Source organism: Callospermophilus lateralis, chromosome 6 (genome assembly GCF_048772815.1).
Source record: "Callospermophilus lateralis isolate mCalLat2 chromosome 6, mCalLat2.hap1, whole genome shotgun sequence".
Lineage (NCBI taxonomy): Eukaryota > Metazoa > Chordata > Mammalia > Rodentia > Sciuridae > Callospermophilus > Callospermophilus lateralis.
Genome location: NC_135310.1, coordinates 106,557,978 through 106,569,269, shown reverse-complemented (window position 1 = coordinate 106,569,269; position 11,292 = coordinate 106,557,978).

Below are 11,292 nucleotides of genomic sequence, written 5' to 3'. Positions count from 1 at the left end.
TTTAAACATACTTAAAGCAGATCTCCTGAAGAAAATTAATGATATTTTCAGGCATGAGAATGATTCTAGCAAGATGGCCCTGATCTAAAAGTGCTTAAAATAATCAAAGAAGGAAACTATGAATTTATAGTACATGTTCCTTAACAAAATTTCATGAAGTCGTGAAACTGTCTTAATATAAAATGGATATGCTTTGTAATATAGATCATGAGTGGACAAAAAAAAATATTCTGTAAAGTACCAGGTAGTAAATATCTTCGGTTTTACAGGTCATTACGTTCTGTCGCTATTACCAACTCTGCCATTGTAGTGTCAAATATATCACAGAACACAGGGAAGCAAACTACTATGGCTGTATCCAATAAAATCAATTTACAAAATAATAACAACAAAAAGAAATTTATTTATTTATTTGTTTATTATTAGTTGTTCAAAACATTACAAAGCTCTTGATATATAACAAAAAGAAATTTTTTTAAAAAAAAATTAACAGGTTTGGCCCATGAACCACAGTTAGCCTGTAAGCAATGTGAATGTTTCTGGTCACCCAAAGAACTCATTTATTTCTGGGCCAAAGAACATAAACAATGTGGAAAGAAATGACCTGGGTCACTACATTGGAAATACTGGACCACTTTCTGTATCACCTGTATTTCAGGGTTATTTAAATCATTCAATTTCTTAGTTTAAGACCAATGTAGTCTAAAAATCTCTGTCTAATTTGACAATCTAACCCTCTTTCTGTTTTGTGGTGGTGAGTAGGGTACTGGGAATTGGACGCAGGGCTTTTCTAGCACTAAGCTACATCCCCAGTCCTTTTACCTTTTAATTTTGAGAGAAGATCTTGCTAAGTTACTGAGACTGGACTCACACTTGCAATCCTCCTCCCTCAGTCTCTCAAATTGCTAGAATAACAAGTGTGTGCCACCATGTTGCCCTAATTCTTTTTCTTAATTCAGGTTTTCTCTCCACAAGGAAAAATGAAAAACTGATTAAAGGACCCAATTCAGTAAACCCATGCTGAAGAGACAGATGAATATTTTTACATCTATCTCATCATGTTATAACTAGAGCAAGGTTTTCAAATTTTTGCAGTTTAAGATGTAGACTTTGGATTGCTGCCCTAATTTAATATATACATTCTCTAATTATACAATTGAATCATACTAAATTAAATATGACATTCATTTAAAAATCTCTGATTCCAAGAAGACTCTGGGAATATTTCAGTGTTGTCTAATTAGTCTTTTAACAATGACCCTTCAGCCATCATGAGCATGTGGATGCTTTGATCTCAACGTTAGCTCTGGCCCTATCAGAACTTTTCATACTTACATGGTAGATAATAATAGTTACCAGGCACAGGGCCAACATTATATAACTCGTGAAGCTATTTTCCCAATGAGTATAATTTGAACATATTTATAATTTAATAATATAGAATTGATAAATATCTTATTTTTGAGAGTATTTTAGTATTGGTAGAAGATTTTGTTTTTTTATAAAATTTGCATTTTCAGGAGCTAGAATCAATATTATTCTCGGATTGTAGAAAATCAAATAACATTTCATAATGTTACATGACATAGGGTTAACCTATATCCATGGCATTTCTGTTTGAAGAAATGAATTAAAATATTCAGACAAAGAAACATCAAGGAAAGAAAACTTCAGACCAATATCCCTGATAAACATAGATGAAAAAATTCTCAATGAAATTCTGACAAATTGTATACAAAAACATATTGAAAAGATAGTGTGTCACGATCAAGTGGGGTTCATCCCAGGGATGCAGGGTTGGTTCCACATATAGAAATCAATAAACATAATTCATCATATTAAAATAAACTTAAAAACAAGAATCATGATAGTCTCAATAAATGCAGAAAAAGCATTTGACAAAATACATCAGACCTTCATGTTCAAAACACTAGAAAAATTACCGATAGTTGGAACATACCTCAATTTTGTAAAAGCTATATATGCTAAACACAAGGCCAGCATCATTCTAAATGGAGAAAAATTGAAAGCATTCCCTCTAAAAACTGTAATGAGACAAGGATGTCCTCTTTCACCACTTCTATTCAACATCATTCTTGAAACTTTAGCCAGAGCAATTAGGCAAAAGAAAGAAATTAAAGGGATACAAATTAAAGGGATACAAATAGGTAAATAGGTAAGAGGAATTCAAACTATCATTATTTGGTGATGACATGATATTATATCTAGAAGATCCAGACAAAATGGTGCCTCCATACATCCAAACTATGCTATTAAACTAAACTATTAAGCTGTTCTGCGATAGTTTGTGTGAGAAATTGACATCAGCTGGATGGGCTGAGGAGATGAGCTCTATTTAAAGGAGCTGGCTGCAGCAATAAATAAGAAAATGGTGAAGAAACCAGGCAACACAGGAACATGAGTTTCAAGGGTGGGACTTCTATGTGTCCCCAAGGGTCAGCTCTACACTGGGCAGTGCTGGAAAAAGTGAAAGAGCACACCCCAAACCCCCCAATTTATTGGGGAAAAGACATTTGATAGAATATTTCACCAAATAAGGCAAGGAGTAGGGTTTCTCAAAGGGTAGAGTCTTTCTTGGTGATGTGTTGTGGTCAGCAGATTGATTGACATCTTGGCAAGTCACACCCATCTCAGGTGCTATGTAGGACCATAGGCAAAGCAAGAGGAAAAGCACAATTACATCGCACAGCCCAATCATTGCACAACACCAGATCAGTCCCTTCATATGCTCAAATGTGCATAGATCTCACACACAGTCTATGGATGGCTCAGGACAAGAAAAGATTCTATTTTCCCAGTGGTAATCAGCAGAAGGGAGAATGAATACAGAGTGCTCAAGTCTGAGCATCAGCTTGATCTGCCCTCATTATAGTTTCATTGAACTTAATGATCTGTAAATGAAGAAAAGAAACTTAAAAAAAAAAAAAAAATCAAGGGAGATAAATGCATTTAGTCTAAAGAAATTATTAACTGCAGCAATTTTTGTAATAAGGAAAACATCTGGTAATGCTTTTCCCACTCAGGAGACTATCCCAGCATTGCATGTTTTAAAGGCAACATGAGCTAAGTCTATTGTTAAGACCCTTTATGAAGCAACCACATATTCTTACCCTAACTGCAGGGTTTAGATGGAAAGCAAATTTCTGTTAAAATGCTATACAATTAAATAAAGCTTCTACTTCTATTCACAGCTTAAAAAAAAACTTTATATATGAATTAGAAAATCGTAGATATTAAATGTTCCCTGCCAAAGTCCTGGTACAAGTCCCTCATTTCTCATATGCAAACACGTGCCATAAAATATGTTAAGCTTTGTTATTTTGATTCATGCACATAAATTTATCTGGAAATTGCTGAACAAATCAACACTGAGTCAATTGTCAAATTGTTGTTAATAATTATTATCCACTATGATTTAAGAATATGGTAACAGGAAATATGAAATACCACATCTGAGGAAAAAAAGTTTACTGGCAGAGTTCATAACTCCCCTCAAAATGTTCTGAATGAATTGGAGAATCCATCAGTCATTTACATTCTTGTTCAGTTAGTCTTCCAGTTGTGCAACACAAATATGAAGCTGCTCCTATTAGTAGGGGATAAATTGAGTATTTTTAGAAGACTTTAACATGTTTATTTTTTTCGAGAACACACATCTCCCATTAACTTGTAGGGGAAAATTGTCAAAGTATCTTCTCCATTTCTCAAAACTAATGCTTTAAAGAAAACTGCTAGGTGTTTAATTTAACAAAAGTTAAATTATGATTAGAATGGACAGGGTAGATGCAGAAATAGAAGAGTAGCTATGAATAACCACTTCATTTCTTTTAACCAAGTAATTTTCTGAAAGAAAAGTACTAGTAGCCAGATATTAACAATACAGTTATAATGTTTTCCTTAATGATTTCAGATGTCTGGACTGGACATTACCTCTTTTTCTGGTATATTAGCACAAGTTCAGAGGAATAAAAAATTTTGAAGGAATTTTTTAAAATATCCCTTTCTAAAAAAGAAACATTCCTTCTTGTTCAGGAAAATAGCAACTTAATGCACAGAACTCTGAGCAGAGAACTATTGTAGATGTTGTCTCCTTTCTAACCAGAGGTTGCACACTTAAGTAGCAGCATGAGCTTGGCATATCTTCAATTGCATTTAAGAGGAATGAAGGCACAAATAAAGGGCTCTGCATATAATGGTACGGAGTCTCATAAGTTAAAAAGTATTGGTTTTTACTTTTGACAGCATTTTACATTAAATTGTGTGCTTTATGCAATTTACTTTTTATTATAATTATTAAAGCACATTAATTGTACAAATTAATGGAATTCACTATGATATTCCTATAAATTCTTGCATAAATTTGCTTTATTTTTATTTTTGGTTAAGGCCTGTAGGGGTGTTGCAAACTGACAAAGGTCAATGGTTTGATACATTCATAATTTCTTTTCAGTATATTTATAACATTCAGAAATAAGAGGTATATAGATGTTCTAACTGGACATTTAACAGTGACTAGGAAAGCAAGTCACAAAGTCAATAGTGTAAAAAAGATTTTCATGTAAATTGGGGCAAAATATCTTCCTATAACCTGTTCTTCACATTCAGTAAACTACCAATAATCTGTCTTTCTAAGCACTAAGAGAATAATTCTTCATGAATGGTGGAGTAAATGCACATAGCTATGTGCCAGAATTCAGTCAAGGGACAGAATTCTATGTAAGCCAAGTCATTCCCACAGCAAACCATTCCAAACTGTACTGGCTACAAGGACCTCTAGATTTTGTCACCTTATTTACACAAAATTAAATATATGTGCGCAATATTTGAGCCAATGAAATGATTTCTCTATCCATTATGCTAACTAATAAACCCACTTGCACTAATTACAGATAAATACAGATGAAAATTTTGGTCTGAATTTTTCAACTTTGAAGGGCACTAATATTCCATCCTAGATTTTGTATTGTAAATTAGGAAACATCAAGGGTTAACTAGCCATTGATAAAGCATAAATTTAGATTGACACATTTAGATGCTTAATAATTATAGGCAAGTTAGCAAGAATACATATGAGTAAATTCTCAATATTATGAAAATTAATGCTTTGTTTCAAAAATACTTATTCAAAACCCATACTTTTGGACTAATGATTTTATTAAATAAAAAGATAAGTTCCATGTATATGACTGATAATTTATTTCCTTCCATCCTCAGAATTCCCATAATCTTAATTAAAAAAAAAATAAAGAAAAGCTGAAGAGGTGTTGTTAAATGGTTGTTGTGAACCTGATTGGAAGAGGGAAAAAAAAATCAGAGACTATAAAAAAGGACAACTTGAAAAATATATATTATCTAGCTGAAAAAGGATGTGTCATACAAAATGCATACAAATTAAGTCTGCAATCAAGCTGTTCCTAATCCAAACACTATCTTCATGTAGTTGGCATTATGAAAATTAAGGGCATAAATATGTAAGTGTCTTGAAGACAAAATGAACTGAAATGAAACACATGATAAAGTTTGGTGGAATCTAAATAATATATAGACAATGTCTCCTCAGCTTGTGTAACAGGATTTAAAAGACTATATAGTTTTAAAAGTTATTTTTTAATGGAAACCATGACTGCAACATTGATGATGAAGAAAGATGAACAACTATTTTAAACCCCTATAGTAAAAGGTGATTAATATTGTTCCAATCTAGTAAGTCATATATAATAAAGGAAAGTTGACAGGTTAAGCTTGTGTGTCTCCTAGCTCATCTGGTGAGCACATTTTAGCAATGGCTTGTTACCCTATAGTTATATTTTGTTGCACAATTATAGAATCATATGTAGGCAGAAGAAATATAAATACTTTATGCACATTCTGTAAAATAACCATTTTCCCCTCTTATATGAAGAACTCTTAATAAATTCATTAAAGTAGCTCATAGGTCCCTCCACTAAAGGTATGGCAAAACAATACTGGCCAATGATTATAAACTTCCAGTTTTGCACAATGAATTGTTTCTAGAAATCAGCTGCACAATGTCGTGCTTATAGCCAATAATACAGTATTGAACACCTTAAATTGATACATAAAATTTGTTAAGAGCATAAATCCCATGTTAAAAATTCTTACCACAATTAATAATAATAAAAGAACATGGACTAAATGAAGATCATGGCATTGGAGACTGGGATCTAGTAACTCTCAGAGTTCCTTTGTATTTGAAATGGTTAAGATCAGACTTGTGTTAAGACTGTTTCTGATAATATGAAAGATTTCAATTTTTTTAACTATAGTCTCAATAAGAGGTTCTTATAGACATTTTTATGTATCTTCACTTTCATTTTATTTTATGTCGTTTATGCTAATGTAAATAATAGTTGCTTGATTCTGTGATGATTGGTAATTTTGTTTTAATTATAATTAGATTTTAAGCCAGATAAATAGTATATTTGAAGGTGGATGGCTTTGATTTTACTCAGTGAAAGAATTTAGTGTAAAATGACTGTCCTCTCCCATTTTATTTAAAAGAACCTTCTCTCCTTCCTTCCTTCCTTCCTTTCTTTCTTTTTTTCCTGTACTGAAGATTGAACCCCGGGCCTTAGGAATTCTAGGCAAATACTCTTGTGCTGCACCATAGGCCCAGCCCACTTTCTATTTTGTTCTGAGATAGTCTAAATTGCCCAGGCTGGCCTGGAACTTGTGATCCTCCTGCCTCAGTCTCCTAAGTAGCTGAGATTACAGATGTGTGCCACCATGGCCAACTGAACCATGAGGTTTTATTTTAGAACTAAGCAGAAATTGATTTTTAAGTCAATAACATAGATGCAGAGAAATTATATATAATGTAAACATTACATTTGATAAATGTTCCTAGGGCTTTACTTATTATGACCCCAAACCTGACATTTAAGTTCTCTTAGTCAAAGCTGTTCTGTTTATAAGGTGAAAAAATGGTTAAATAAATCAATAAAAGCAACAGCTTGTCTTCCCTTTTTTGCTCCTACTTAACACCTACATTAAGCATGAACATTTCCTATGTTTATCTGTTTTATATAAAAGGAGTCCTCCAAAAATTCCCTTTATCAAACAAGTATTGCTTTTGATTCAGTACTATGTTGCTAGGTCTTGTCCCTTGATCTTATTTGAATGTTGCTACGTCATATTATTCTTGGATGATTTACCTTCTAATAAGTTATTTTAATAGTTCTTTTTACCATTCATTGATTCATTTATTTAATGCTTATTGAGCTCCAGCTATGACAGAAGTTATCTATTCTGTGTTCAGTGAGTTTTGACTCTTAAATAATTGCTTTCTCTCTTCTCTAATAGAGAGTTTAGAATTTTTTCCTCTATTTTGCAATCAGTTTCTTGGGTACTACCAGTTAGGACCACACACCACATTCTGCATGGATATGAATTTATTTTTTCCTAAAAATTTATTTTTTAGGAAATTTATTTGTATTTAATTTATTTATTTTTATTTAATTTATCCTAATTTATTTTTTCCTTTATTTTTTAGGTATAAGAAAATATTTGCAAAATATAATACAGATAATTGTCACATACTTTTAGTCTATGTTCATGTTATCTTATATAGTGATACCACAATTATCAGAATGAGGAAATTATCATGTAGAACAACACTATTAAGTAATTTGCAGACTTTGCTTGAACTTTACACAATGCTCTTTTTCTGATTTAGAACCAAATCAGGATCATACATGGCATTTGGTTGTCATGTCTTCCAGTCTATTTTATGCTGTGACAACTTACTAGCTTTTCCATATCTTTCATTACCTTGACACATCTGAAGATCATTGCTCAGTTACTTTGTAAATTGTTCTCCTATGGTAAAATTTTCTCATGGTAAAAATTGAGGTGATTTGTTGCTATTTTTATAGCAATAATAGTACATATATGATGTACTCTTCTCCATAGATTGTATCTGAGAGACAAAACATCTATATTTTATTATTGCTGATGTTAACCTCTATCACTTTATCAAAGTGGCCTCTCCAATGCAAGTTAGTATTTTTGCCTTTTTAAATAGTAAACATCTTGGGGATATACTTTAAGACTGTGTTGGTTCCTTTCAGCTTTTAGCAATTAATTTAATAGTCATTAGTTGATCTTGTCTGCAACAATTACTATTGTGGTATTTGCTTAACGGTGATCGATTTATTTTCCTCTTTTCTGTTATATTTATTAATTGAAACTCTCCTATAAAGAGAAGCTCTCTTTTCTTCTCCATTTATTAACTCCATTACTTATTTAATCAGTTTTGATTCATGGATATTTAATTTATTCTGTGAGATATAATACCATAATATCATTGCTTTGCTACTTATATAGCAATCTTCCTTGTTAGGTTCTTTTGATGTATCCCCATCGCTTTTGAATACGTCTTATATTCATTCCAGCACCATATTTGTAGGAAGTTAGCTAGACATAACTGTAAGACACCTTGATGGCACCTAAACAACATAGGTTAGTTGTATCCACATAGTTTCCAAGCATACTATTAATGTACAGAGCCATTGGAGTTGCTGGTATGTGGAGCTTCATGAACAGACCCTGTCTGTTAAGTAGATATCAGTCAGTAAATACAGTGCTTGTGAGCAAGCCTGACCTTTTAATTACTACTGAGCAATCTTCCTGTAGCTCAAGCTCGGATTTGTCTATTTTTAAGTTTTTAAAAATGTGTGTTGCTCACCAGACTTAGTTTTAGTGCCTGATTTCTTTCTGCTTTGCTCATGTAGCTTTTCCACCCCTTGGTGATTGCCAAGTTACTTCTGTCTGCAATGAAATGAGATACCACCCTCCTGCTCACTAGCAAAACTTTTGAAAAATAACTGGGAACAAAACTTGATCTCTTATGTTCTCCACCTCCCTCAACCAAGATCTTGTGAGGAAATAACTATAGAACTGAATAAGCTGCAACTCTGTGCAAAAATAGAGGTTTTAGAGAAAATCCACATTAACCCAAGAGAGTCACTGGAAGCAGGATATTCTTAGTAAGCAGAGCCATAAAGATGCTTTACATATAGATATTTTGTTAATAGGTACTGTAAGAACTCTGAAAGAGAAGTTCTAAGAGTGAGACAGGTGATCATCTGGTTGAATAAATAAGAGGATATGACCATATCGGTTCACTGATGACACTCCTTTCCTACAGAATGAGCTGAGGAATACCATCATCTCCTCTCTCAATGTTTGTTTCTTTCCTGGTCTCTTGTAACGAATTCCTTGATTCTAGGAGACAAGGAGGTCCTTTTTCCCGCAATGTAGAATTCAGAGAAAATACGCCATTTCCAGTGCCTTATGGGAGTTGGAAAGTAGGTAAGAAAATCCCAAGGAAGCTGTACATTTCACCTTCACAATTACTCTAGGCTTCTCTGGGTTTCTTGATCTCCTTATTCATTAAATGGAGGAAGAAATCTTTTAAAGTCCCCACCATAGGCTCTATTCTGTTTTTAATCATTAGCCAAACACACTGATTAATCTAAATACCAATTTTTGTACCCATCCTTGATAAATACCCTATATCATCAATTGTAATACTTTTTCTTCACATTCTAATATCTCTAATAGATGGATAAATGTGCAAATCAAAGTCAATTTTCCTTTTAAAAGATATGTAAAATAATGCTGCATGTCAAAATCAAAATCATTTTGCTATCAAATATGTACAACAGTAGCTTATTTAAATACTCACTTCAATATATCAAAGGAAATTCTGACATGCATGGCCTAAGATCAGGCTTAAAATATGATCCTTCTCATTTTCCCCTCTCCCAGTCAATAGTACCATCATTCCTCCAGCTATAAAAACCCTAAATCTTGTAATCATCCTAAAAGTCTACCCCTCCCTCTATCTCTATATACATCTGTTTTCTGTCCCCAGCAACTTTTCCTCTTCAATACCTAATGTTGACATCATTTTCACCTTGAGTCTATTTCAATCTTTGATTTTTTTCAATCATTGTCTGTTTTAATCAACTTTATTAAGGTATAATTTACATCAACACATCTGTTTTAAGTGTAGGGATCATTGAGATTTGACAAATGAATATACTCATATAATCACCACCATGATGAGAATATATATATATATATATATATATATCATGTCTATCACCACCAAAAATATTCTACTAATCTGCATTCATTTCCCTACCCCATTTCCCTGTCACATGCAACCACTGAATTTCTTTAGGTCTGTAGCTTATTTTTATCTCTTCTAGATTATCATATAAATGGAATCATATAGCATGGATTTTTTTTCGTGTGTATATAGCTTCTTAGCATAATGCCCTTGAGATTCATCACATTGTGGCATAGGCCAGCATTTTCTTCCTTTTATTACTAAGATTAATTTTATGACTATGCACTAATATTTACTTATTAATTCACCAGGCAATGGGCTTTTGTGTTATTTCCACTTTCTATTTTGTTTTGTTGGCTTTTTTTGCTACTATGAATAACACTGATACAAAAATTTGTGGAGCTCCTTTTGTAGTTATGCATGGTCTCATTTTCTTGGCTAAATGTCTAGGGATAAAATTTCTGGACCATATTCAGGTAGATGTTTAATCTTTAATAGTTGTCAAAATGCTTTGTAAAGTAGTTGTATTAAAGTAGCTAGCTGTTCATTCTCACATTTTATGTGATATTTTTTGTTATTTTTTTCATCTGTTAATCACTTAGCTCTGTAAGATTCTCACTTATCAATATCTTTTTCTATGGTTACAGTTCTCCAAAAACCTAACTGTCCACCAACTGTCCACCAACTGCCCAGAATAATGAATATGTGGTACATATGAGCCAAGGAAGACTATCTAGTCATAAAAAGAGAATGAAATCCTGTCATTCACAAAAACATGGGTGGAACTGGAGATCATTATGTCAAGTGAAATCATCCAGACACAGAAAGGAAAGTTCTACATGATCTCTCTTATTTGGATTTCCAAGTCTAAAAAGTTGATCACATAGAAGTTGAGAGTAGAAGGGTGGTTTACAGAGGCCTAGGATAATAGGAACAAAGGAATAGGGAAAGGTTGATTAATGGGTACTACATTATAGTTATACAAGAGTAAAGATTTCTGGTGTGCTATTATTGAATAGGGGAACTCTAGATATTGTTAATATACTGTAAGGGTTCTGTGTTTGGGATTGAGGTCTCTGATAGCTTCATTACTGTGGCATGCTTGGTGGCTAGGAAGTTTCTGTGCAAAGACACAGAATGCCTGGTTACTGGGAAAACTTCTGTGCAGAGAC